The sequence below is a fragment of the Arachis ipaensis genome, chromosome B5, assembly GCF_059453495.1.
Source record: "Arachis ipaensis isolate K30076 ecotype BB chromosome B5, ASM5945349v1, whole genome shotgun sequence".
Classification (NCBI taxonomy): domain Eukaryota; kingdom Viridiplantae; phylum Streptophyta; class Magnoliopsida; order Fabales; family Fabaceae; genus Arachis; species Arachis ipaensis.
Window position 1 is genome coordinate 58430676 of NC_142440.1, and position 6950 is coordinate 58437625.

Genomic DNA, 6950 nt, shown 5'->3' on the forward strand with positions numbered 1-6950 from the left:
AAGCTCTCCTTCTACCCATCACCTTTCTATATTTTGCTTGAGGACAAGCAAACCTCTAAGTTTGGTATATTTATCTGTGATCACTAAACCATACCCACTAAGATCATGGCTCCTAAAGGAAAACAACCCACTCCAAGAGGCAAGAAGGAGAGTATTCCAAAACCACTTTGGAATCAAGGGAGGTTCTTAACCAAAGAACATTCAGACCATTACTACAAAATAATGGGTCTAAGATCAGTGATCCCAGAAGTAAAGTTCGATCTGAAAGAAGATGAATATCCGGAGATCCAAGAGCAGATTCGAAACAGGAACTAGGAAGTCCTAGCTAATCCTGAATCGAAAGTGGGAAGGAATATGGTTCAGGAGTTCTACGCTAATCTGTGGCAAACAGACAGGCAGAGAATATCTGGAACTGTCCTCTATGACTATCGGACTATGGTTAGAGGAAAGATTGTTCACATCCACCCTGACAAAATCAGGGAGATCTTTAAGCTACCTCAGCTGAAAGATGACCCAGACTCTTTCAATAGGAGAATGATGAGAACAAACAAGGGCCTGGATAAGATTCTAGAGGATATATGCATCCCTGGAGCCAGGTGGACCAGCAGCAGCAAGGGTGTCCCAAATCAACTCAAGAGAGAAGATCTCAAACCAGTCGCCAGAGGATGGCTGGACTTCATTGGGCGTTCTATATTGCCCACTTGCAACCGTTCTGAAGTCACCGTCAAAAGAGCAGTGATGATCCATTGCATTATGTTGGGAAAAGAAGTGGAAGTTCATCAACTGATTCCATCTGAATTCTACATACTTGCAAATAAGAACTCCAAAGATGCCAGGTCGGCTTATCCAAACCTAATCTCTATGCTCTACAAAGATGCTGGAGTAAGGATGGGAATAACAGAGTACATCTCAGTGGAGCAACCAATCACTAAAATCACAATGGAAAAACAACAAATGCAGGATGACCCCATCAAGAGGAGGGCGCAAGAATTCCTCCCGGAAGTCCCTCAATTTGAATATTGGGAACAGCTTGAAGCATCTGTTACCAAGATGCAAGAATCTATGGACCAAATAAAGGAAGAACAGCAAAATCAAAACAGTATGCTCTGCAAACTGCTCAGGGAACAAGAAGAGCAAGGGTGTGACTTAAAGGAACTGAAGCGTCAGAAGTTATCTCTTGAAGGACCAAGCACTCCACAGACTAGAGGAACTTCCACATCCCAAACTCAAGGTTGTTGAGCCCTAATCTTAGCCTTAACTCTGTGATAATTGTTCTTATTTGAGTTTTACCTTAATAGTTATAGTAGTAATTAGTAGTTATTTTATCTCCAAGTAAGCTATAATTTATTTTTCTCATCATCATTAAACATGAATAAAATAGAAGATTTTCTTTAGAATAAGGAGGCAATATTTTTCAAGTTTTTAATACAAGAAATTCTAATTAATTACATGTGGTGGCAATGCTTTTTACCTTTTGAATGAATGCCCGAACAGAGCATATGTCTTTGGAATTTGATGTTCTTGAATGTTAAATATGTTGGCTCTTGAAAGAATGATGAACATGAGACATGTTATTGGTAATCTGAAAAATCATAAAAATGATTCTTGAAGCAAGAAAAAGCAGTGAATACAAAGCTTGCAAAAAAAAAAAGCAAGTAGAAAAAGCCAATAGCCCTTAAAACCAAAAGGCAAGGGTAATAAAAAGGATCCAAGGCTTTGAGCATCAGTGGATAGGAGGGCCTGAGGAAACCAAATCCTGGTCTAAGCGGCTAAACCAAGCTGTCCCTAACCATGTGCTTGTGGCATGAAGGTGTCAAGTGAAAACTTGAGACTGAGCGGTTAAAGTCAAGGTCCAAAGCAAAAAGAAGAGTGTGCTTAAGAACCCTGGACACCTCTAATTAGGGACTTTAGCAAAGCTGAGTCACAATCTGAAAAGGTTCACCCAATTATATGTCTGTGGCATTTATGTATCCGGTGGTAATACTGGAAAACAAAGTGCTTAGGGCCACGGCCAAGACTCATAAAAGTAGCTATGTTCAAGAATCATCATACTGAATTAGGAGAATCAATAACACTATCTGAATTCTAAAGTTCCTATAGATGCTAATCATTCTGAGCTTCAATGGATAAAGTGAGATGCCAAAACTGTTCGGAAGCAAAAAGCTACTAGTCCCGCTCATTTAATTAGAATCTGAGCTTCACTCAAAAACTTTGAGATATTATTGCTTCGTGACTTATTTGTATTCTATTTTATTTGTCTAGTTGCTTGGGGACAAGCAACAGTTTAAGTTTGGTGTTGTGATGAGCGGATATTTTATATGCTTTTTGGGGTTAATTTCATGTAGTTTTTAGGATGTTTTAGTTAAGTTTTTAGTATATTTTCATTAGTTTCTAGGAAAAATTCATATTTCTGGACTTTACTATGAGTTTGTGTGCTTTTCTGTAATTTTAGGTATTTTCTGGCTGAAATTGAGGGAGCTGAGCAAAAATCTTATTCGGGCTGAAAAAGGATTGCTGATGTTGTTGGATTCTGACCTCTCTGCATTCGGAATGGATTCTCTGGAGCTACAGGAGTCCAATTGGCGCGCTTCCAACTGCGTTGGAAAGTAGACATCTAGGGCTTTCCAGAAATATATAATAGTCCATACTTTGCTCAAGGATAAATGACGTAAACTGGCGTTCAACGCCAGTTCCACGTTGCAGTCTGGCGTCCAGCGCCAGAAACAGGATACAAGTTGGAGTTCAACGCCAGAAACAGGTTACAACCTGGCGTTGAATGCCCAAAAGCCCAGGCACGTGAGAAGCTTTAGTCTCAGCCCCAGCACACACCAAGTGGGTCCCAGAAGTGGATTTCTGCACTATCTATCATAGTTTACTCATTTTCTGTAAACCTAGGTTACTAGTTTAATATTTAAACAACTTTTAGAGATTTATTTTGTATCTCATGACATTTTTAGATCTGAAATTTGTACCTTTTGGCAGCATGAGTCTCTAAACCCCATTGTTGGGGGTGAAGAGCTCTGCAGCGTCTCAATGAATTAATGCAAGTACTTCTATTTTCCATTCAAACATGCGTGTTCCTATCTAAGATATTCATTCGCACTTAATTATGGAGAAGGTGATGATCCATGACACTTATCACCTTCCTCAACCCATGAACGTGTGCATGACAACCACCTCCGTTCTATATTAGATTGAATGAGTATCTCTTAGATTCCATAATCAGAATCTTCGTGGTATAAGCTAGAATTGATGGCGTCATTCAGGAGAATCCGGAAAGTCTAAACCTTGTCTGTGGTATTCCGAGTAGGATTCTGGGATTGGATGACTGTGACGGGCTTCAAACTCGCGAGTGCTGGGCGTAGTGACAGACGCAAAAGGATAGTAAATCCTATTCCAGTATGATCAAGAACCTTTAGATGATTAGCCATGCTGTGACAGAGCATTTGGACCATTTTCACTGAGGAGATGGGAAGTAGCCATTGACAACGGTGACACCTTACATAGAGCTTGCCATGGAAGGAACTTTTCACTTTTGCATGCATGAGGGAAGAGGAATACAAGAGAAAAGCTGAAATTCAGAAGACAAAGCATCTCTAAAACCCCAACATATTCTCCATTACTGCATAATAATTATTTATTTCATACTCTCTTATTTTTTGTAATTCAATTTGATAAGTGAATTGTTTTCCTGACTAAGAGTTACAAGATAACCATAGATTGCTTCAAGCCAACAATCTCCATGGGATTCGACCCTTACTCACGTAAGGTATTACTTGGACGACCCAGTGCACTTGCTGGTTAGTTGTGCGGAATTACATAGTGTGAAGTAATTTTCGTGCACCAAGTAACTTGCTCTTCAGCAATATCTTCATCCTCTTCTGAGGAAGAATACTCATCAGAGCTCATGAATGGCAATAGTAAGTTTAGTGGAATCTCTATGGTCTCTGTATGAGCCTCAGATTTCTCTAGTTCCTCATTAGGGAACTCCTTGGAGGCCAGTGGACGTCCATTGAGGTCTTCTTCACTAGAAATCACTGCCTTTTCCTCCTCTCAAGGTTCGGCCATGTTGGACGTGTTTATGGCCTTGCACTCTCTCTTTGGATTCTCTTCTGTATTGCTTGGGAGAGTACTAGGAGGGAGTTCAGTGACTCTTTTACTCAGCTGACCCACTTGTGCCTCCAAATTTCTAATGGAGGACCTTGCTTCAGTCATGAAACTAAGAGTGGTCTTAGATAGATCAGAGACTACAGTTGCTAAGTCAGATTGGCTCTGCTTAGAATTCTCTGTCTGTTGCTGAGAGGATGATGGAAAAGATTTGCTATTGCCAAACCTATTCCTTCCACCATTATTATTATTGAAGCCTTGACTAGGCTTCTATTGATCCTTCCATGAGAGATTAGGATGATTCCTCCATGAAGGATTGTAAGTGTTTCCATAGGATTCTCCCATGTAATTCACTTCTTCCATTCCAGGATTCTCAAGGTCATAAGCTTCTCCTTCAGAGGAGGCTTCTTTAGTACTGCCGGATTCAGCTTGCATTCCAATCAGACTCTGAGAAATCATATTGACTTGCTGAGTCAATATTTTGTTCTGAGCCAATATGGCATTCAGAGTGTCAACCTCTCCTTTCTTCTGAGTCATCCCATTATTCACAGGATTTCTTTCAGAAGTTTACATGAACTGGTTATTTGCAACCATTTCAATGAGTTCCTGGGCTTCTTCAGGCGTCTTCTTCAGATGAAGAGATCCACTAGCAGAGTTGTCCAATGACATCTTGGACAATTCAGACAGGATATCATAGAATATACATATGATGCTCCATTCTGAAAGCATGCTAGAAGGACACCTTCTGATCAATTGCTTGTATCTTTCCCAAGCTTCATAGAGGGATTCACCTTCCTTCTGTCTGAAGGTTTGGACTTTCACTCTAAGCTTACTCAACTTTTGAGGTGGAAAGAATTTTGCCAAGAAAGCATTGACCAGCTTTTCCCAAGAGTTCAGGCTTTCTTTAGGTTGTGAGTCCAACCATGTCCTAGCTTTGTCTCTTACAGCAAAAGAGAAGACCATAAGTCTGTAGACGTCAGCGTCAACCCCATGGGTCTTAACAGTGTCACAGATTTGCGAGAATTCAACTAAAAACTGATGAGGATCTTCCAATGGAAGTCCATGATACTTGCAATTCTGCTGCATTAGAGAAACTAATTGAGGCTTAAGCTCAAAGTTATTTGCTCCAATTGCAGGAATTGAGATGCTCCTTCCACAGAAGTCAGAAGAGGGTGCAATAAAGTTACCAAGCATCTTCCTTGCATCTCTACCATTGTTGTTAGGTTCGGCCATCTCTGCTTCTTTTTCGAAAGTTTCTGTCAGGTTCTCTCCAGAGAGTTGTGCTTTAGCTTCCCTTAGCTTCCTCTTCAGAGTCCTTTCAGGTTCAGGATTAGCTTCAACAAGAATATTTTTATCCTTGTTCCTACTCATATGAAAAAGAAGAGAACAGAAAAAGAAGAGGAATCCTCTATGTCACAGTATAAAGATTCCTTTGTGTGAGTAGAAAAAGAGAAGAATGAGGTAGAAAGAGAATAAGAAAAATTCGAACACAGAGAGAGGGAGGGGGTTCGAATTTTAAGAAGAAGAGAAGTGTTAGTAAATAAATAAAATAAATAGAAAGAGATGAGATGGAGAGAGAATTCGAATTTAAATTTAAAAGAAAAGAAAAATATTTTTATTTTTATTTTAATTTAAGGTTAAAATTCGAAATTATTAGAAGAGATAAATTAAAATTAGAATTTAAAACAATTAGTTAAATAAAAAATATTTTTGAAAAAGATGTTTGTGATTTTTGAAAATTAGAGAGAGGAAAGTAGTTAGATGGTTTTGAAAAAGATAAGAATTTTAAAATCAAACAAAAAGTTAAGTAGTTAATTGAAAAAGATTTGAAAATCAATTTTGAAAAGATAAGAAGTTAGAAAAAGATTTTGAAATTAAGTTTTGAAAAAGATATGATTGAAATTTATTTTGAAAAAGATTTGAAAAGGAAATTAAAAATATTTAATTTTTGAAATTAAGGTTGATTACTTGACTAACAAGAAACTAAAAGATATGATTCTAGAATTTAAAGATTAAATCTTTCTTAATAGGCAAGTAACAACTTGAAATTTTTTTACTCAAAACATTAAATGTTAGCAATTAATTTCGAAAATATGAAATAAAAGTAAGAAAAAGATTTTGAAAACTAATTTTTAAAAATTTTTGAAAATATGTAGAAAAATGAAAAAGATTTCATTTTGGAAAAAGATTTGAAAAGATAAAATTTTTAAATTGAAATTTTGACTTGACTTAATAAGAAACAACTAAATTTTAAAATTTTTTGACTAAGTCAATCCAAAATTTCGAAACTTATGAGAAGAATAAGGGAAAGATATTTTTTTTTTGAATTTTTAATGAGGAGAGAGAAAAACACCAATTTGAAACAAAACATAAAAATTTAGAATCAAAACAACTAATGCATACAAGAACACTTTGAATGTCAAGATGAACACCAAGAACACTTTGAAGATCATGATGAACACCAAGAACATATTTTTGAAAATTTTTTAAGAAAAGAAAAACATGCAAGACACCAAACATAGAAATTTTTAAACTTCAGACACTAAGAATTCAAAAATGCATATGAAAAACAACAACAAACACAAAACAAGAAAATCACAAGATTAAACAAAGACAATCATCAAGAACAACTTGAAGATCATAAAGAACACATGCATGGATTTTCGAAAATTTAAAGAAAATTAAAAAGATGCAATTGACACCAAACTTAGAAATTGACACTAAACTCAAACAAGAAACACAAAATATTTTTGGTTTTTATGATTTTATTATTATTTTTTGAATATAAGAAATAAAAAGCTTAAAAATAAAATAAAATTACCTAATCTGAGCAACAAGATGAA

General features: G+C 36.6%; 1 non-coding gene across 1 annotated transcript; it reads left to right on the plus strand.

Annotated features, from left to right (window-relative positions):
* Positions 1 to 4834: 4834 nt before the first annotated feature.
* Positions 4835 to 4938, plus strand: LOC148564320 (small nucleolar RNA R71). Its single transcript, XR_015884050.1, has one exon. It is a non-coding gene; the product is annotated as a small nucleolar RNA R71 (small nucleolar RNA).
* The last annotated feature ends 2012 nt before the right edge of the window (positions 4939 to 6950 follow it).